This window comes from Sciurus carolinensis, chromosome 1 (genome assembly GCF_902686445.1).
Source record: "Sciurus carolinensis chromosome 1, mSciCar1.2, whole genome shotgun sequence".
NCBI lineage: Eukaryota > Metazoa > Chordata > Mammalia > Rodentia > Sciuridae > Sciurus > Sciurus carolinensis.
The window spans coordinates 21,764,949-21,788,391 of NC_062213.1; positions in this window are offsets into that span (position 1 = coordinate 21,764,949).

A 23,443-nucleotide genomic window follows, 5' to 3' on the forward strand; every position below is an offset into this window, starting at 1 on the left:
CTCATTCCCTGTTCTCAAGACACCATACCAATTACTCCACCACTATCCCTTATATTTACTGGGTGAACTTGTCTGTTCTCCAACTAGACTGTGTCAGATCTGAGCTGCATTCCTTGATAGCTGGACTTTCTTTTCAGATCTGTGATCTTAAACCCTTGTCAAGCGCCTACCACAGAGCTAGTGCTCAACATGTTTGAAGACTGGCCAACCCATTCAGACCCACTGTTGAAATGACTGAATAAATAAGAGGATTTGGATAGGAGGAAAGAAGGGAAAAAAAATTCCTGCAGGAGTGAGGTTTGAAAAAAAGGTGTCCACAGGTCTAAAGAACAGAGGAACTTGATACATATGCAGGACAACAAGAGTTTGCAAAGATACCTGCTACTTTTTGGAGGAAATCAGATGTCTTTGATGTTAATTTTTATGAGATTTCCAACATTGGACCTCTGTACTGTGCAGAAGGAAGCTCTCTTGGGGAGGGTGTCAAAACAGTACATTCTTATTTCTAACTCTGCTTTGAAATTAGTTACGATTAATAAATAAAAGAACATGAAAGGGGAATTTATTGAGTATCTATTATGTGCCTGTTCCTTTGCTTATGCCATCTCTAAATTCTAGCTACAGCTTCCTGTGCTATTACTCACTTTGCAAGGAATGAATTTTAATGTAAGAGAATTTAAATGACTCTTACAACTCATGTTCTTCCCTGCATGCATTTCTGCTTTCATTCACTTAAGCTATCTGGACCTCAGTTTCTGTACTTGAAAATGAATGGATTGTGTTAGATTATTCTGTAGGCACTTTTAGTTCTAAAATCAATGGGTTTATCTTTGCAGTGGGGTTTCTCGACCTGAAGGCAACTTCCTTTGAAGACTGTCTGCTACTTAGTACAGCACTGCACACTGTTCAATAATTGTTTGCTGAATGTAAGAATTGAGTTTAATCACCTGGACAGCTCTGGGAGATAAAAACAGGACAACGTTTTGCCCTAGTTAAAGGATTTGCTCACAGTTCCTGAACAAATCTTGTGTATTCTTTTTCTCTTCAGTTTTTCTAGTGATTTGCTCTCCATTTACCAAAATTTACTCTTCAAAGTCCAGTTCAACTTTTCTCCTCCATGCAGTTCTCTCTGGCTGCCAATGAACCAATCACTATGGTTAGGTGGATGCATTTATTCCAATTCATTTATGGACACTCAATCCCACCTAAAACTTTGACTGATGCATCATGATGGAAGAGCATAATGAATGATAGGAGAAAACCTCAACATCCAATGTATTTTCCGATGTGCATTTAAAGGCAGAATAGTACAAAATTGCTCTTCCAGAGACTCACTGGCCTTCCAAGGACCCCATCAATGCCTACAGAATAAAATCACTGTATCTAATTTTAAAATCTTTATCCACCTCTAGCTTTTAAGATTTTTCATAGATTTTTCATAAACAACCTCTGTTTTACTGTTACAGACCATTAAATCTGAATGTGCAGCCTCCTCTGCATGGAAGATGTCCCTCTGCCTGGGATAGTGTGGAAGATTACTGAGCAGATGTGACCTTCTTCATTACATTTCTGCCTGGGGAGACCCTGAAGAGATTCAGGTCACTGTCTGTGCAAGCAGAGCCACCTGCCTTATGCATCTCTATTCTTTCTCAGTCAAACCGGAGGGCATTAGCATGATGCAAACACCACAGCAAAACCTAAGTGATGACTGCTGTATACCCTTATGATTGCAACCAACATAGATGATTAAGGAGCATGCTGAACCTTCTGGATTACTGTGGGAGATGATCACAGTGAATCATTAATCCAATGTTTAACACTTGCTCACTTTTCTTTTTTTAATCCCTAACACCTGGCACTATGACAAAATGAGTCATTCAGTAAATACTTTGTTGACTGAACCTAACAGTCAATGGCTTAATTTCAATTTTCTTTCTCTCCTAATATGACTCTGAAAATATGTCATCAATATAACAAACACATTAATTTGACACTGGAAAGTTTGAGGTATAACTTGGAAAAAGCCTCTGTCCCTGTGTTTGGCTATGTTTCTGTAGGAATTCTTGCCAGCCATTTGTTTTTACATGACTGTCCCCCAGTAGCCATGTGTTTTCAAGGGAGGTGACTTTGTCTTACTCATCTCTGTAACACCAACATTTATGACAGTGCCCAGCACATCATACCTTTCTATTAAGTGAGTGGGCAAATGTTTTTGAAGTGATTGCTATGCCTATGTTCACTTTCTACCCCCTCTTCCGGAGTCTCAGTCAGTTCAGGCTGCTATAACAAAGACACAACACAGGGTGGCTTATAAAGAACAGAAACTTATTACTCACAAACTGGAGGCTGGAAATCCAACTCAGGGTGCCAGCATGGTTGAGTTTGGGGAGGGTTCTCTCCAGGTTGCAGACTACTAACTTCCTATGGCTCAGAAGTAAGGGATCTCTCTGGGGTCTCTTTTATGAGGGCAATAATCACATTCACAAGGACTTCACCTTCATGTCTGAACTACCTTCTAAAAGTTCGTCACCTAATACCATTACGGGGAGTTAGGATTCCAATGTAGGAATTTCAAGGGAACACAAATTTTCAGTCCATAACACCTAGATCTATACTTTTTTTAATTTTTAGAATTCTTAGTTACTTCTCTGTCATATGCAGACAGGAAGCTTGTGGGAAAAGTAAAAGTAAATCCCTCTTTAAAGAAAAAAAAGTGACTCCTTAAAAAAATTTTTTTTAAATCACCAAATTGTAATGCTTGAAGAAACCTCACTTATCTTTCAGATGTAAATAATATATTGAGAAAACTTCTTGGCAATAATACAAAATTGGTGTGATATCCTTTTTATAAAGGATATGTGTGATTTAAAAAATGAAGACTTAGAAAAAAGATAAATGAGCTTTACAAGGAAGAAACTAAAATTAAACCAGTCAGCTCATAGGAAAGTTTTTATGTTAAGTATTGGTAGGTATTGTGGCAATTCAAGAGGTTTCATTTTTTGTTGACAGGCATGCAGACTGACAGTATCATTTGAAAGAGTCATCTGGCCATGTATGCATAAAACCCAAGATCTTTAATGAATAATCCCCCAATTTTTCACACAATCTAATTAGTAGCAAGTAAAACAATTTGGCAGGGAGTTAGAGTGAGACCATGAACATAAAATATAATGCATGCACCTCAGGAAATGTATTATGGCAGTAGAAGCTACAAATTGGATTTTTCATATAGAAATATGAAAGGTCACAGAAATATAATGCAATATAAAGGCACAAACTACTTGTGTAAATTAACGATACCTGCACATAGAAGAAAGTTTGCGATTGCATATAAAACCAAAACCAAAACCACCACATTAATACATGGTGATGGTAACCTATGATGGGAAAGGGGAGAGAGATGGAGTGTAGTAGTAAAGGGGAATAAATGGATTTTTGGTTTGAATAAAAGAGGGACTCTTACAACCTGTAGGTTGTAATAATCCATGAGCTAAGCAATATGATCAACTCAAATCCTGATATTGGACCTCCAAAAGAAAAAAAATGAAAACAAAATTTCCAACACCTAATCATCAAATTAATGTAAATTAACACAAAAAGTACCTTCCCAAAATAATAAGATATGTTTTATTTTGACTGTTGATCCCATTTTTTTTTTTTCACTTATTCAGATAACTAATAACCAGCACTGCTTCTTACTTCAATTCTGGAGGTCTAATACATGGTAGTTAAGCAAAAGAAAACAATTAAAAGTATAAAAATTAGAAGGAACATTTAGTGTTTTATTGTGTATTTGAAAAGTCAAAGAGAATAGGTTATTACAAAGAATAAGCAAATTTGTGAAGAATGTTGGCCACACATTTTATGTCCACAAATTCACAGTCTTCAAAGGTGGAAACAAAAACTAGTTTTTAGGTATAAGAAAATAAGACTCCATTCATATTTGAAAAAATCATATTAAAGAAGAATCGACTTTTAAATTAAGAAAGCTTATATTAAAGATCTAGATAAAGAAAAATGTAGAATATTCCTGAGAGATAAAAGGATGTGAGCAGGAACTCGGATGTAAAGAAACAACATCATAAACATGTCAATTCTTTCCAAATCAATCTAAGTTGAGTTTAATTCTTCTAAAGGTACTCATGGGTTTATTTTGGAAACAAAATAGCTGATTTTAAAGTCAATGCGAAAGAATAAATAAGAATATTCGGGGCATTTCCAAAAGAGAAGAATATTATGATGAGACAAGATTTTGTAGATGTTAGAATACTGTATAAATATAATTTACAGGAGTCATTACAGATATAAAAATAGACAAGTTGATGGCAGAGAAAAATAACTTGAATAATCCCAAATGTATTTGGAAATGAAATATTTGATGAAGGTGGTATTTTTGAGTCATTGAAAAAAAGATAATTCTATAAATGGTATCAGAATAACTGGATGGCCAGCTGAAAGAAAAGTACAGTTAGTTCAAAAACATAATTAAAAAATTCATAAAAGTACAAGTAACCATAGTAACAATTTTTCATACATAATGTCAGTGTGGCAAAGGTCTTCCCACACATGATATAAAAACCAGAAAGTGAAGAAAAAATAAGGTGAAAATATGAATTTAAAAAATTGGGAATGGCGAAGCTCACAATAGCCAAAGTCAGACTACTCAAAGGCAATATAAGAAAAATTCAAAATTTGTTGGCACATGAGTTGTCAAGAGGAAATATCCACTTTCCTGTATTGCTGGTGAGAATGTAAGTAGGTAACACCTCCAGAGAGGCCAATTTATTTTTTGGTAGCTACCAAAATTATAGTTGCAGATATTTTTGACAGAATTTCCACATCACCATATCCCTTCTACCAAATATATTTGCACAAGTATACTCTCGGCTTCCCTGTTCCTAAGAGAAAAAGATGGAAAATAACGTAGTTTCCGATTCACTGAAATTTTATTCTCTTCTTATTATTGCTTTGGACTCTATAAAAATGCTTATTTTTAACTTGGTTTCTGCATTTTGGGGACCCCTGAGGATTTGTGTCTGTTTTCTATTGTTTCCATTAATTTCTTTCTTTCCTGGTTGTCATGTCTCTTCATTTACTTGTTGTTTTGTTTGGTTGGTTTTGTGGTTGGGACTTGGTATTTGCAAAATTGTTTCTAAAAATAATGTGAAGTCTAGTTTGTTGTTTTCTGCCTCAGAGAAGATTTGCATTTGCCTCCACGGCAAACACTGGCAATATTGGACCATCTCAATTCAAGTGCAGGAGCTAAGAGAATGTGTGGCTGGATTCATTCTCACCCCGAAGGTTCAGAGGAGCACCAGTCCAAAGTTAGCATGGGGCATCACCAGCGTGCCCCCCTGGAAAGGTCCGTGACTCCTCTTAGCCCCACAAGACTGTCTGTCACCTAGTCCTTCTGAGCATCTCATTGTCCAGGTAAAAGCAGCCTCAAATGCTGGACTTTGAGTTCTAGATTTCCATCCAGGTAAATCTCCTGAACAGGTAAATTCTCACTGTTTTTGGCCTTCTAAACCTCTTTAGGCAGGCATCCTTTTTTTAATGTATATTAATTGTACATGTCAATGGGGTTCAGTGTGACATTTCAGTATAGACACACAGTCTCCTTTATCCACACTTCCTGGTTCCTTCCCAGCCTCCAGTAATCACTAGTCTACTTTCAGGTCAATATGTGTATTTTTAACTTCCACATATGAGAGAGAACATGCAAGTTTTCTTTCTGTGTCTGGTCTATTTCACTTAATGAAATGTCTTCCAGTTCCATCCTTTTTGCTTCAAAGAATAGGGTTTAATTTTTCTTAATGTCTAAAACATATCCCATTATGCATATGTACCACATGTTCTTTATCCATTCATGGGCAGCTATGGTGATTCCATATCTTATCTATTGTGAATAGTGCTGCAATAAACATGAGTACATGGGCATCTCTTTGGTATACTGAATTTGTCCTCTGGATACACACCCAAAAATGGGATAGTTGTATCAGATGGTAGATCTATTTTTAGGCTTTTGAGGAATTTCCAGGTTCTACTCCACAGTGGTGGTATTAATTTACATTCCCACCAAGAGTTTCTTTTTCTTCACAAGCTCACCAGCATTTGTTAATTTTTGGTTTTGAGATAATAGCCATTTGAACTTGGGTGAGAGGCTGTCTCATTGTAGTTTTTATTTGCATGTGCATGATAACTAATGATATTGATTAATATCCAGTTTACAGAAGGTACTCAAAACACTTACTAAAAAAAAAAAAAAAAAAGAATAAGTAATCCAGTTTAAAAATAGGTAATGATCTGAATAGAAACTTCTCCAAAAAGAAATACAGGCCTCTTGTTAATAATTTATATAACCAGTAATTTTGGTTGATGTATGGGAATTTTGTCCACATTATCCAATCATTCATGACAAGAAACAAAATTCTAAAATATCCTACATGTTTAATAATCAATAAATTATAGTACATTATGGAATAGAATACTTCATGGTATATTTATAGTTCAATAGCTGTATGGTTAAACAATAATGTTAAATAATTATATTTGGTTTATAGAATAGAACATTGTTTAGTCAAAGAAATGACATCCCTCAGGTATGAATATAAAACAATCTTAAGATTGCTTAATGAATAAACAGAACAGTGGGAACCATATGCCATCGCTTAGGTACAAAATGTCTCTAGAAGGACCCAAAATAATTTAATTCTAGAATTGTTTTGGGGGTGAAAAATTGTGTAGTCAAGACATAGAAGTGAAAGGAAACCATCTACTCTGTCATTTAGTCCTTCTCATTTTATACATTTGGGCTTTGGAATTGGAAATATATTACCTCTTAAAAATGAAAGCAAATAAAATAATAAATGCTAAAAATAATGGGTAGCACTATGTGCATGAATATGTTTATCACCGCAGTATTTATAATAGCAAACAATTAAAAACAACCTGAGTGTTCAACTGTAAGGAAAAGGTTGATTAGAACAGATGTAAGTGCTGGTATATTCTGTGCTGATGTTAAGAATAAATATGAAAGTCAGGTAGGAAACATGAATGCACTACTTTCCTACTGCTGAATAACAAATTGCCACAACTCAGTGGTTTAAAACATATTTATTTTCTCATAGTCCTGTAGATCAAGAATCTCTGCTGGGTTCTCTGCCCAGAGTTTCAAAGGCTGAAATCAAATTGTCAGTTGAACTGAGTTCTCATCTTAGAATTCTGTCTACTTCAAAAGAAAACACATATTATTAAAGATAGAATATAAGAATGGCCCTTAAACAAATGCACAGGTATTCAGTCTTTGTACTATAGCAAGAGTAATTACACTGAGGTACCATTTTCATCTGTCAGAAAAAAAGTTTTAATTTGGTAACACAGTGGATTTTCTGCCTCTTTCTGACATTATTCTAGCTTAACATTAAAATGTTGCATACAGTAATGTACATAGAATTTGAGGACAACCAGATAAAAAATATGTGCATGTGAAAGAGATTGGAAAGGAATGTGCAAAAATGGTAAAAGTGATTTAAGAGAATGTGTCATTTAATTTTTCATAATTTTGAGATTTTTTTTCAGTAAAATTTCTATAGTCTTGTATAATTAAATATTTAAAGAGAAAGAGAAATAATTTTTTGTACAGTTTTCCTTTTAACATGGCACAAAGAAATGGGTAGATTTACTTCAGTGCCTCCTTATCATTGTTAAGAAACAGGGTCCCCAAGTCCTGACCTTTTATGTACCACCTTTTCCAGTCTCCTGTTGGAAAACCAGAGCAAGACAATTACAAAATACTTGCCATTGACTGCTCACTACTCTCTAGGTACATTTAATATATAGCTAATCTCCATAACAAGTCTATAGGGTATGTATTATTTTACAATCTCACTGAATTTTAAGTTTGTCTGAGCTCAGCTCCAAACAAACTAAGAGGCATGGTTCAGCCCCTCCTTCCTTATTTTCCTCTCTTGCAAAATTTAATAACAGTAGTAAGTAAATATGGCAGATACTGGTAATATCATTGATAACCTGCCTCTTATCGGTTCTGCACTTCCCCACATCAGCACAAGCTTCCTCCAACTTCCAACTGCCAGCACCTTTGACTGGCTCCCTGAATATTTCCTCTGGTCAGGGAACACCCTCTGTTCACATATGGAACAGCCAGAGGTTCTGGGATAATGAATACCCTTTACCTTCCTCCAACACCCTTCCTCAATGAGTATGTAAGGAGTGGATAGATCATCACTAAGCCATCTAGTCTCCAAGGCAAGAGGACTGAGGAGTGTGTCCTAGGCAGTCTCCTACTGATCCCAGCAAGATTAAGTTCCATTTACTATTAGGAGTAACTTGCTTGATAGTATCCTCCTTTTAAAAAATTTGTATTAAGGGAATTAGCATGGTATCTTCCCTTTTTATAATTTTTTAAGTGTGTAATACATTATGCTTAACTCTAGACACAATGTTGAAGAGCAGAGCTCTAGAACTTATTCATTTTTTTATAACTGAAACTTTATTCCATTTGAAGAGTAACTCTCCATTTTCCCCTTCTCACCCCCAACTCCCTGGCAACAATGACTCTACTCTTTGCTTCTGAATTTGGCTATTTATATGCCTCACATAAGTGGAATCATACATTTGTCCTCCTGTGACTCACTTAACATAATGTCCCCCAGGTTCATACAAGTTGTTGCATGTTGAAAATTTTCCTTTATTTAAAGGTGGGCTGATCTTACAGTGTATGTATATACCATATTTTCTTTATCCATTCATCTTTTGATGGACATTTAAGATGTAACTGCATCTTGACTACTATGAATAGCATTGCAATGAATATCAGAGTGTTAACATTTCTTCAAGATTTTGATTTATTTTCTCTTGGATAAATCTCAAGAGTGGAATTACTAGATCATATGGTAGTTCTATTTTTAATATTTTGAGGAGCATCCTACTGTTTTCCATAGAGGCTGCATAATTTTGCATTTCTATCAACAATGCATGAGAGATCAATCTCTCCATATTCTCCCCAACACCAGTTGTCTTGTCTTTTTGGTTTTGTTTATACAAGTCATCCTAACAACTGTGAGGTGATGTCTCTCATTGTGGTTTTGATTTTAATTTCTGAGCATCTTTCTCATTCCTATTGGCCATTCGTATCTCCTTTGGAGAATTGTCTATTCAAGTATTTAGGCCCAACTTTATTTGGATTGTTAGGGGTTTTGTTTTTTGGTTTTATTTAGTTTAGTTTTTGCTACAAAGGTGTGGAAGTTCCTTATGTATTACATAAATTAGCCTATAATCAGATAAATAGTCTGAAATATTTTTTTCCTTCATGTGACTCATTTTGTGCTTACTGGGATATGAGAATCTCTCAATTACTTTCCAGATCTCTCCCAAGGGGAATTTGTCCACATTTTATTGACTCATCCATGTGATTCTGGAGGAAAGAATACAGGATTTCTTATTTCCTTATTAATTCCATTTTGATAATATACTATTTATTGATCACATATTCTTTATTATAACTTTTAAACTATCCCCTTTATCCAACAATTCTCCCTGAAATCTTTGTCTCAGAGATTCCGGGAACACAAATTAAATTTATTGTGATCATTAAAGTTGATGATGACATAAAATACACAGAACAGCATAGATCTCAGCAGAGGTTAGATATTTTTATTCTTAATATTTTCACTTTTATAAAGAAAAGAACTAAGTGTTAAAGAGGTTAAGTGTCAAATAAGTGGCATAATCTCCCCACTGTGTCATCTATGGTGTAACTTAGACAACCAAACTTTTCCAGTGGTTGACCTGAGACAAAAGATATCAGATACTCCAGGAACAACATTTATGCTTCCATAGCGACAAATTTACCATTAATGTTCCCAAAAGAGCACAGTAAAGAGACAGTAAAAATAGTTCATTAGTTTATTAGTGGTGAAGCCAGGTGAGACTTCAAACAAAATTTGGGGAATTATCTAGCAGTGATAGTTATCTATTGCTGCAAATTAGGCTAAAAATTCAGATGCAGTTTAGCTGGGTTGTCTGCTTGAGGGTCTTTCAGAGGTTAAAATGTTTGTGTTGACTAGGCTGGGTCTCATCTGAAAGCTTGACTGGGACAAATCTGCTTCTGATCTCATAGGCTTGTTGGTGGAATTCAGTCTACATGTGGCTGACTGAAGGTTTTATTTTCCCAGGGATCTGTTCACATGGCAGCTGGCTTCATCAGCATTCAAACTGAGAAGGCAATAGAGAGAACCCAATAGCAAGATGGCAGTCATAGTTTTATGCAATCTGGTCACAGGAGAAGTATCCTATTCCCTTCCCCATTCCAGGGTTAGAAGCAAGTCACTAGGCAATCCTACACTCAATGGGAAGAATATACGAGGATGTGAATACCAGTGGATGGGGACAATTAAAAGAAATGTTGGCAGATGGTCACCACTTGGGTCAATCTTAAATCATCCTGATAAAAAAGAGAGAGGCAGGATAAACTGGAAACAATCTTTTATTTTTTTTTTTTAATGTTCTCTTGGAATCTTTACAGGAGATTTCCTTCAATAAAGTAGCTTTTATTTGGCAAATATATTCCAAGAATGTAAGATGACTCTAAAACTTCATGGGTAACAATAAAAAGACAAAAAGGAAACTAAATTTATCCATGACTGATTGAATTGCATAACTGCATAAAATTGAGATTATAGTAGATGTAGGTAGACCAATCTAAATAATAGATATTGACACACGTAATTCAACAGATATGCATTGAGCATACTATTTTTTCATATAGTAGGGGCTTTAATAACTGTTTGGAAGTAAGTCAAATAAAATTAGATTTAAATGTGTAGATTTCAATTATCCTTGCTAATACTTGCTCATGTTCCAACTTTTACCAAGAATCATTCTGCTTGTGCTTAAAAATGTAATGAAGAATTGGTTCTTTAAAGTTGAAATAAAATTGACTGTAAAAAATCAGAATCCAAGTCGTTATTACTCATTCCTAACAGAACTGTGCTTACAAACTGCAAAGAACTGCCTTTTCTCTAATCTGAGGGGATGTTCCAGCCCAACAAATGGAAAATAAAGCCACATTCGGCAACAGTCAAGGAGATGAGGCGTGGGCACAGAACTGATTCTCCCAGAGCGCCTGAAACGCGTGGCTGAGATCATTTGAAGAAACGCCTGGAAATTCTCTGCTAAAACAATCACTGGGTGGGCTGGGAGTTTTTGCCTCTTGACCAGGTCCACCGCCTGCATCTGCCACAGTCAATTTTAATTGGATATTATTCAAAAGAGGAGTTACTTTGTTACTATTAAATTTTTAAAAATCAAGCTCACTGTACATTGTTTATCAGTCCAGTGTCAATGAAACTAGAATGAACTTAGAGTGGAAAACTACTTTTCATCAGAAAGAGGGCTGATGTATGACTATCAACCACAAAGCTTGGAACAAATATTGCAAAAAATGTATGTGACAAATGGGTAAAATTTTATTACCAAATCACTTTTTTCCACAGTAGAAATAAGGTAACTATTTTTTTCCCTTGTATTGTCTATGATTCCAAAGCATTCCTTTTATTTTTTAAGTATTAGGATAATATTAGCCAAGCCACTGAAGGTATATGTATGGTTTATCTTAAGAATTTTGGTTAGTTCCTTTACACATTGCATGTCTTTGCATTCTACCTCCTATTTAGTCTTTGAGTTTCTATTGTGTCTTTCTGGTGAAGTAGGGAGATGCTATTGACTCTGAGTCAGAAATCTAATTATTCAGATATGAAGAATTTTTTCTTAGAACTTATGAAACACTTTCTGGTGAAAATATGAAGTCATGGATAGCTTCAAGAATCCAAGTGGAAAGGCAGCAGACTTAAACATTTATTAAACATCTACTATTTATCAGCCATTTTTAACATATCTTTCACTGAATGATCAGTCCGGCAAGTAACTACTATTATCTCAATTTGACAAATGAGAAAAAAACAGAAAAAACTATGAAAGGGAAGAACACACATTTGTTGAGCAAGTAAATACTAACTTCGGTTCTCTTCATGTTTATAAATCCATTTAACTTTACAAATATCCCTCCCCATGTTATATTTTTTAAAATCTTATAGATGCTAAATAATTAGCACAATGTCATATACTTAGTAAGAAGGTAAGTTGAATTGGAACCCATGTACATCTGATTTCTTGTATCTTCCCAAATGATATAATGGTGCTCAGCATAAATTTCTTTAAGTGTAGCCTATAGCAAAAACACTGCAAAATTCAGATGGCTTCCTGCCAGCCCAGGAAGGGAACTAGTATTTATAAAACTGTTAAATTACATAGCTAGGAAAGGCATTAAGAACATCTCTAGAATTAAATTTGCCTGTAAGTAAATAAATAAAATTAATAAGACTAAATGCCAGAGGAAATTTCCTTGGTTCAACTGTATGTTACAATGTAGACCCAGTCACCAAATCTACTCTCTTATATTTTTTTTTGTAAGTAAAAGATCTTAAAATTTATTGCTGCATTATAAAAACTGGAAAGATGAGTGAATGAATGAATTCATTAAACAATAGGGTACGAAGCCAGGCTCATTACTTTAGTTTTAGCAAACTGCAGAATACTGCATAACATGACTCTCACAGTGACGCTTATGTGTTACCTCCAGAAGGCCTCGAGTTGTAGATTTAGTGTGGCTGGCACTTAGCCAGGATTCCGTGCAGCTGAGTGTTACCATCTCTGTCCCACCACCGTGGAACAGGTTCACACGCTGATGTCCATTTGCTGATAGACTAGGGCTGCTCTCACTCGTGATTCTCTATTGCCTATTCGCCCCTGCCCCACTCTTCGTCATTCCTCCCTTCTCAACATACATTTTACTTTAATCTTTGCAAAATTGTCAAAGGTGGGTTTTCCCTCTGCTCATAAGAATACCTGCAGGCACTATGAAGCAGTTAGGAGCACAAATTTCAGATTAGACAACTAATTAGACAAGTTAGAACGCCATTTGCTTATTAGCATGTGAGTCTCACAGAGGTGCTTGGTATGTCTGTGTCTCAACTTCTGTGTAACAGGGTCACAGCAGAAGTACCTATGTCTGAGTTACTGTGGGAGTAATGGTTGCATGGTACACCAAATGCAGTGAGCAAGGTCCTAACATGCTAGTTTTCATATGATAGAATGAGAGTGCACATTTTTTCACTTAATCTTCCACTAACAACTATTTATAAATTAAAACCAGAAGAAGAGAGAAACACTCTTTATTCTCCTAAGAAAGTATAAATCGAGTGGTCTGGTTCGGCAGATAGGCACATCCACCGTTTGGCCTGACTTTAGATCCTGTGCCCATCCTGGCAACAAGGATGAGATGTTTGGGTTGTCAGCCTGGGTCACGTGACCGCCTTGAGGGGCTGGGTGGGTGAGGGCCGCTGGAGGGTAGTGGTCAGCCTCACCCAAACCACAAGGAGTGACAATGAAAGAGAAGAATTTGCTAAAGGAAAATCAGAGTGCTGCTTCCAGAAAGAGCTTTAAAAGCTGTTGTGAATCCCCAAAAGACAAAACCCACACTAGGAAGCCAGTGGAGGGAGCTACTGCTAACCAGGAGAAATGAAGGCACCTCCTGTCTGCTTTCTCTTCTTCCAAAACAGAATGTGGAGATCAAAAGGAGAAATGGGTGCATTCGAGGCCTATTCCGACTTCCTGTAATGGGAACAGCAAAGGAATAATTCATGCTCTCAAGGCTGCAAGCTTGGATCTAAGCATTGTTGTGAAAGAGAAAGAAGCAGATACCAAAGGAGGTTAATCAGGATTTCCTTTATTAGATAATTTGACTAAGTAAGACTTGCTTTGTAAGAGAGTCTTTCTAGCCTCCCTCATAAATTATCCAAAGGCTTACTTCAAACTTTCCTCTTTTCCCACAGATAAACAGCTTTGAAAGGCATATCTCCCCAAATTTAAACTATTTACCTACTCCCATGGGAAACATGCAAATAAAAAGGACAGGTTACACAAATAAAAGAACAAGTTACACAAATAAAAATATATTTTTCTGAGCCTATCTGTCCTTTATCCTTTTTTAAATTTGAATGAGACTTCATGCATTCTCTTGTCTCAGGAATGAATGTGTAAGAATAAAAACAACAAAAAGACATAAATTGCCAATACTTCTAATTCAGCTTTGTTTCATAAATTTCTGTGAATGTAGAACTAAGTTCTGTTGATGGCAAGCTCCAGATAGTGTTTAATGGAGACTGTTTTGTCAGAGTCATTTACCATGAGAGAGTGTATGCGTGTCTGTGCTTTTCTTTTTTCTCTCCTATATTTCTCTTCCTAAGATATTTCTTCTCTCTGTGGTTATCTACCACCCAAGTCATCAAAAATGAAGGGATGAATACAAAATTCACACAATTTTTTTGTCACATCTTGGGAGAAATGTCAACTGTTGACTTAACAGACAGTCACATATACAAGCAAGTTTTTATAAATGTTCACATGAAAAGAAAGAATAAGAAAATGTAGAAGGTAATTATGGAGGTCACAGAAAGTTTCCTTTCTCTTCTTTTGTTTTTTAAAGAAACATACATTTTCAGATTATAAATTAAAAGAAAATTATGAAAAGACATAGAGAAGACCATTTTAAAAGACATGAAATATGAAAATCTCAAGTAATGAATGATGAATACAATTAAATAAATGGCCAGTCACTTTCTCAGCCTTTCAGCCATGTGCTAATTCTGGGATTTAAAATTAATAAGGAAACCATAGAAACTGATACTGTGCTACACATACAAGGAAATCTTGCTTAATTTTATTGTATTCTTAAAACATGGATATTTGAGTGGGCAATGAATCAGATAAGTACCCTAAAATATGACTTTAATTTATTACCAATAGAATTAAACTGTTGACAAGAAATGGAAACCTGGAGCCAATTAGACATGTTCCCAGTTCAGGATTCCTCCTGTTTTCCCTGGAGTCTCTCTAAGTCGACAGCCAACATTACTTCCAAGATGTGTCAAATCAAACAATGTAGCATTAAATGAAAATATAGCTGGATATTAAGAAATATCATTGGAAAAATGCTTTATGAAAACATACCTCAATCACTGAACTTGACAGACCAAGTCCATCATTGAAAAAAATATATCTCTCAAAAAATCTTGACTCATACTAGTAGCACTTAGTCATGTTTATAATCCTTCCTAGTTCAAAGAAACTATCACCATGAGTGCTATCCCAGAAAGGATTGTTTATTTGTTTCCCAGTGGACTGCTTCTTTAAAATCTGATCTTACTCCTTTCTTAAAGCCTCACTTACATAAAGATACGGAGAAAGATATAGAGTAGATTTGGAGGTAAAGACAAAGATATATGGCATATATTACATATAAATGAGAGAGAAAGAGAGAGAGAGTCAGTCGTGGAATAAACAGTTCACTCAATAATTTCCTGTTCACCAGTGTTACATTCTCGGAGGTGGTCCTTGTAAATCTACCTCTGCCATCACTTCTTTGAGAAGATTTACATACTCCTTACTATCAAAACTATTTTTAAGTCTTCAGAGTTTTGTACAAGGAGATAAAGTGCCAGTGAAGGTATAACTGAGCAATCGCTCTCTCCACCATGCCACCTGTACAAATGATTACTGCTATGCTTGCCATGTTGTATCATAACTGCTTATTTAATATCAGTCTGCACAATGAGACTCTGAATTCTGGGTGTAAAGCCTCATCATATTTATTTTTTTATCTGGTAACAGCTGCTGCCTCGGCCTGGTCCCCTTTACTGAGCCAGTGAACGTGTCTCCCAGCTGTTGTGAGCTTGATCTTCCTTTAGCCAACAGGAGCTCAAGAATGCCTGAAAGGAGAGCCCTGTCTAGTGACTAGGTGACTCCAGGGCCCAGACTCTGGACTCCAGGAGAGAGATCTTGGTGGTGTTCACACTCTGCAGGTCCCCTGGAGGTGAGCCCTCGCTGAGACATAGCTGAACCCACATCTCTACTTGGCTTCACAAACTTGCTGATTTCTCCCCCAAACAGTTCATCAGAAAACTAGCTGTACAAGAACGCCTGACTCGGACTGGACTTTTAGAAAATCCAAGACAGCTAAAAGTCCAATTTTTTTTTTTACAGCAAATATTCTGTTTCTCCTATCAAACTATGAAAATCCTAAGAACAAAATGACGACTGATTTATCCCTTCTTATCATTCTATTTCTCACCTGACAAATAGAAATCATTCATAATGTATTTCTAAATCTGAATGACTGTGTGAATCTATCTACCTCATTCCTTATTCTCATCTTATACTGAACAGATAAATCTCAGGGAAAGAAAGAAATGAATTTAAGGATTATTTTTGCCATTGTCATTTAATACCAGACCTTCGTCAAGACCAAAGGAACATGAATTCTTGGTGATGTAGTAAAGTCTGAAGCGGCAGGGAGATGAAAAAGCACCTCCCCATTTTCAGTTCTTACAACAGTGCAGATAATTATTGATGGCATCTCACTGAAAAGAGTAGTTAAGGGCCATCTACCCAAACCCAAACCCAATTTTCTCTTTTTCTCTTTTTTAACTTTCCCTGAGAATATTTTCCATTTCTTACTTTCATTCGACTCTGTACTAAATCAGCATTAGGTTGGTAAATATCAAACCAACTCCAGCAAACCAAGATGGGGCATTTTCTGTGTTAGAGCACAGTATATCACCAGAGATTAAAACAAATGTGGGGTGCTGGTTTCTATTGTATCTCTTGCAAATGACCCTATTTCTCTTCACTAAGGAAGATAGATCGGATACCACCACTTGAATTAACAAATTCTTCTAGAAGGACAAGAACTCCTACAATAATCGAAAACATGTGATATATCTAAATTAATATGAAGGCACAAGTTTCTCCTCAGTGTTTGTGCTTCTGTTTATGTTTCACTAATTCAGTTGTGGGATTTCCATGATAAACAAATGAAACAGTGCTCTCAGTATTCTAATTATAATTCCTGCTTACTAACTGATCATCCCAAAAATTTGGCCAAGAAAGCATAAAGATAATTGATTTTTCACAAACACATTTTGTTTTAGGGTAGAGATAGCCTTTTGATGAGAAAGGCTCATTAGGTTTCTATTACTCAAACTTGTGTTGGACAGGTTAAGATCGACCCCTCAACAAAATCACAACATAACTCAACTACCGTCTCTAAGAGGATTAGTTGTTTGGGAACATTTGTCATTGGTCGGCTCCTCTGGGAACTTTCAGGCATCAATTGTATCTCAATGACAGTTATAAACAAAACTAGTGTGATGGGGAGGTGAGAGTGTAAGGGGACAAGAAATCATCTTCACGAAACTGGTATTTAATCTTGAATCAGTTGCCACTTAGCCAAAGGTGCAGGTACTTTTAGTAATCTCAACCACTTGTATTCCTCTGTTCAGGCTGCTATAATAAAGTTCCATAGACTGGATATCTTAAACAACAAATATTTATTTGTCATGGATATAGACTCCATGAAAAGGTACCAGAAGGTCTAGTATCTATTAAAAGACAACTTCCTTTTTGCCGTGTCTTCACATGGTCAAGAGAAAGCTTATCTCTCTAGTGTCTTCTTCTTGTAAAAATACTAATCACATTCATGAGAGTTCCACCTTCCTGACCTAAATATCTCCCAAAGGGCCCATCGCTAAATACTATAACATTGGGATTAGGCCTTAAACATAATGTTGGTGAGACAGAAACATTTAGTTCCTTGCACTGCTCCTTATGATAACCTTGAGAGAAATACATTTTATCTCCATTTTATAGGTGATAAAACTTGATTTTACAGATACCAAATAAATTTTACAAAGGTATGGCTACTAAATGGTACACCTGGAATTCACACCAAACTGTCCATTATCATGTTTTTTACTCCATAACTAAGTCAGGTTAGCTATTAGCTCAGGGGTATGCTTTCTATTGAGCTCCTAACCTCTGTGACTCGGAAACTGAAAAAGAAGGTTTTGCAGACATCAGCCTCCTGTGAACTAAATACATTCCCCAAAATATACATCTTGGTTTGTTCTTCCCAATGCAAGAGCGTTGAGAGGTGGGAGGTTTAAGAGGTTCCTAAGGGCTCTTTTCTAAGGAGTGAATTAACACTATTATCACAGGAATGGGTTCCTAAGAAAAGGACCAATCTGGGAACATTTCTCCCTCTCTGGATTTTGCTTACCTCTTACTCTTGCCCCCTCTTGCCCTTCCTTCTCTTGGCATGGAATGACACAGTGTGAAGGCCCTTGTCACATGCTGGTGCCATTCTCTTAGAATTCCCAACCTCCAGAGCTATGAGTCAAATAAATCTGTTTTTCTAAATTACCTGGTTGCAGGTATTCTGTTGTAGCAGCAAAAAATGGACTAATACACTCTCTTTTTAAATTAAACCATTATTGGAATCCCACTACTTTTCTACTATTATTGCCTGGCAACTAATAACAAATAAAAGGCTTTTTTAGAATTCTATACCCCAAGCATAAATGCAGTCTTCTAAAAGTTATCAAAATGAGTTAGCAAAATGCAGTGGATGCTTTCAGGGCATACTTAAGATTTAGAGTATATCAGCAAATGAAGAAATTTCGGGATTAAGCAAAATACTGGATGCTCTCAAATTTGAAGCCAAATGCCCAAAGCTGACTTAGGCATGTTCATAGCTCCATGACCTTCCAATCCCTGGGGAAGTTCCAAAATTACTGCCTGGTCATCTGAGTCAGGAAAAAAGAAAGTGAGTCTGCATCATACTCTCTACAAAAGTGGGAAGAAATTGAGTTACGTGCTCTATGTTCTTTGTTCAATGAAGTACAAAGTCATCTAAGAGTAACAGATGTAAGACAAAGATGAGGAGACTCAAAAAGAGTTGTAAAAATTAAAAGGATTGGGATTCATTGTCTTGGGGAATGAGAGGAAGAATTGACAGATGACAGGGTTACTAGAATATAAACTCCATAAGATCAAGGAGTTTCTCTTCCTCTTTCTTCCTCAGTATTTGGGACCTAGTATGTGCTCAGCAAATACCTGTGGGTGGAGAAACTCAGAATAAATTCTAGTATTCATTTTATAAAGGGGAGTATCCACAATAAAATTTTGGAAATAAATTCCATTAACACTATTACAGAAATCGCTAACATATCACTGGTATCACTGCTATGTCATTATGAGGTGGTGAGCCCATAATGCCATCTAGATAGTCTTTATGAAGTTGAGGTCATAAAATGACTACCAATGGGAGAGTAAAGGTAAAAATATAAGCTTGGAGATTACCAGTGTAATACAGGTTCAGGCCACCTTCCCAGACTGCTTTGGTGATGAAGTGGCCAGGAGATTTGTGAGATATCGTGTGTAGATGAAACTGGAGTCTTTCAGGGACCCTGCTAGCCACAGCTGCCTTCTACTCTTTATTCTACAAGTGGCTAGCTCACTCTTACCTCCATCTTCAAGAGCCAGAGTTTCACAGGTACATCCTCTGAGCTATTTCTCAAACCCTTTTCCCAGATTTTCTTGGTGCTCCCTCTGTCTTGCCCCTTCCTCCTAAAGGAGTTTCCACTAAGGCTACAGAGAACCATTTCACCCTGCCATCAATAGCTGCCAATGCCCATCAGTTTTGGTGCATTGCTTTGCAGAAAGTTCTAAACTTTTGTAGGAAGCAGCAGTGTGGAGAGTTCACAGATAATAACCTGGCCTATTAGTGTTGTGTCATGCTGATTGATGGGCTCAGGGTCTACTTTCTCCTTATTCCCTCATCTCTACTCTTCATGATCACAGCTGTTCAAGCACTTCAGTATTCTGTGTTCAATTCCTGCTTCTATCATGTGCAAGTAGGGAGAAGGGGAAAGAGCATTGTGGTATGTCAGTCAAGTTTAAGCTTTCAACCCTTATTTGAAAAGCTAACAGAGTTCCTTATAATCTCCATATGGAAGCCAATGGTTAAAGCAAAGACATATTAAATCTATAAAATATACAAATGAATAAATGATTGCTAACAGCATGGTTTTTCATATTCTTCATTAACACTGAACCAGGAAAAAATGCCTTCATTTGAAACAATAAATTCACTTTCTACTATCCAGGATACCTCACCAATTCATTTCAGGTTTTTAGTATAATACATATCTGTCTACATTTGCAAAATGAAAGACTTAGTTGAAAGAGAAATGAGGGGAAAACACGGGTCTCATTTCAGAGTAACATGGAAAAACCATTAAACCAGAATTCATTTTAAACAAGTTGCTGCTGGACACTGTGGGTTGAGAGTGATTATTAGTTCTGGGAATCCATTATGAAACAGATGAAGTTAAACATTGCCCTGGAAAACTGATCCATGGATTTATTTGTCCATTGAGTAGCAAATAGAGCTCAATATTGGTAATGAGACCTGAGGCATCTGAGGTTATCCCAAGAACAAAGGTGAGAGCAAGTCAGGCTAAGGAATTATAAAGTACAGAGTAGGACTTTCATATAATCATTTGAACATGGTGGATTCAGAATATGTCAATTTAGTTCTACTGGAAATACTCTTCTCAAAATTCCTTCCCCGCATAGTTCTCAGTTAACATGACATATCAGCCATATTCCTTTTGCATCAGACCAAAGCAAGCAATGAGGCTCCTTGCAGATTGTTAGTTACTGCTGGCTCACCACCTTGGGGTAGTATTTTACAGTTCCTGCCAGCTCTTCATTCATCTTTGGTGGCTCTTGTGCTAGGTACAGATTTAGTTTTGTAATGAAGGTGACTAGGCTCTCCTCAGAGTACACCCCCCCCCCATGCCATTGATGCATAAAGATAGTAAGAAACCATCGTGGACTTTAGTCTATTCTCATAGACTTCAATCAGTTCTTGGCTTCTGTCACTTCACATCCATTCTCCTCTACCTCCTGCTCTGCATACTCCTATCTTTACCTCCAGACCCGGGGGGGGGGGGGGATTCACAAAATCATTTAACCACATTCCACAACTGTGTAAGACCAAGCACCTCAATAAATACTTCGTTTAGATATTAATTAATATCTTAGTTTTGTTTCTCTCATCAAGTCCTGACTGAAACACAGGGTGAAGTTGTAAGAGAAGCAAAAGAAAAAAAAATAGGAAGACTTTTGGATAAAGCATTTTTAATTTCATAGAAGGACAAATATTTTCAGCTCCTATTGCTGCAATTTTCTCTACACTGCTTAATGAAAGGTTCAAACTACCATATTTAAGAACTCCAAGTGGAGAATAAAACAATTTACTGATAAATTATTTCCATGATTTTCACTATTTCTATATAACTTTGTCCATATTATTGAAGTTATTGGTTGCATACTTTTAAATAAAACACAACAGCAGAGAGTCCACTGGATATGTATATCCAACATTTCAAACACATTCAATGTTAGACATTATCTAGATGATATCATAATTTTTAGTACCACTTAAGATTTTGCTTTGCACACAACTCTTTTTTAATATTTTTTTGGTTGTTGATGGACCTTTGTTTTATTCACTTTTTAATATTATTTATTTATTTTTTATTTTTTACAGACTGCATTTTGATTCATTGTACACAGATGGGTACATCATTTCATTTCTGTGGTTGTGCATGATGTAGATTCATACTGTGCAGTCATACATGCACATAGGGTAATGATGCCTGTTTCATTCCACCATTTTTTATAAGTCCCTCCCTCTCATTTTCTTCTACATAATCTAAAGTTCCTCCATTCTTCTCTCACCCCCAACCCCCATTATATATCATTTATTTATCTGGGCTGCTGAGAATGGAACCCAGTGCCTCACATATGCTAGGCAAGTGCTCTACCACTGAGCCACAACCCCAGCTCATGCTGTGTGCACAACTTTTGGTGCACACTTTCATTTGTGACCTGATATTTCTTCTGAAACAATTCCAAGAGATCAGAAGAGAGTAAGTGGTTGGGGTCTGTCATATAGGAAAAGAACAGAGAGAGCATTTCAGGAGTCCATGCTTTTGCATTTGCATTTTATGATTTTGGTGACTTATCACAAATTCTGTATGGTTAGTATGATACCCATTAGAAAATTAGGGGAAATGTAGATTCAGAGAACTTAAATTCAGCATCTGACACTGAATAAATGACTGTGAGTCAAGTTCTCTACAACCCAAGGCCAAAGCTCTCTATTCCTTCTTCAAGGCAAGGGAAGCTCATATTTCTAAAGGTTGTCTGGACAGGCTCTGGCTTTCTGTCTTCAACCCTCCATCCTCTGAGTTTGCTATTATTTAATTCCAGTTACATGAATGGGTTTATTTCATACTCTGTACTGAAAAAGAAATATTTTTAGCTTGAAGAAAGCTAGACAAAGTATGGAGCTCTTGAGTGTGGAGGCCCAGACTCAAGAGCTCAACAGAGATCATTGTTGATATTGGGTATACGTGATTTTTTCTTTTATTTTCTATGACCAGACCTACTTTATTTTAAGTCAAATCTTGACCCTATGCCCAAGATTAACCAAAACCTGTCTTGCAATTCATTCTATAAGCATTGAAGGCCTAGTATTGGCCAGACATAATGTGAAACATTAGGGTTAATGAATAATGCATGGAATCTGTCCACAAGGAGATATTTCTAGTACAAATACAGGAGATAGTCATGTAAAATGAAATTTTAACAAGGAACAGCACTGCTATAATATGAGCATGTACAAGGACAGGAAGTACCAACTCTACTGGGAGAGAGAATAAGGTAGGTTTCATAAAAGTTCTACTTGAGTTAAGACTTGAAGGACAAGGAGGATTTTTCCAAGGTGAAAATCTTATAGTCAGAAGTAATAGCAAGTGCAATAAGATAGTGGCATAGAGTTAATTTTTTTGAAATTATAACAGCTTTATGTTGGAGTATAGAGAATAAGAGGGGAGTCTGGGCACTGGAACTGGTGGAGAAGGTATAAAATAGTCCAAGAAATAGTATTTGGATCATGATAAAGAATTTTGACTTTTATCCTGAGGGCAATGCAGCTTATTAAAATGTTCAAACAGAGAAGGAGTATAATTAAATGTGCAGGTCTGACATATGCATAAGAAGAAATAATTTGGAAGGAGGATCAAAATTGACCTAGAGTGGTTTATGTCCATTCAATCCTGAGCTAGTCCAGACCACCAGGACCCACCTCTCCCTACCTATACCCCTCCTGGAACTCAAAGCTCCTATTCCTTGGTGCTCCATCCATTGTACTCTACATCAAATGTATAATTGGTTGTACTGTCTAAGTTCTCTATTTTATCATCACTGCCAGATCTTTGGATCATGTCCTTTCCCCCCAACCCCAAAATGTCATGTAGGTTAGTAGCTGGGTCTCCATGACTGACTATGCTATCCTTGTGGATCTTTTTGATTTCATAATACCAGTCATTATTCATTTTCTCTACTCCAGCCCCTCTAAGTCCAAGTTATGATTTCCAGCGTTAGGTAGATGTTT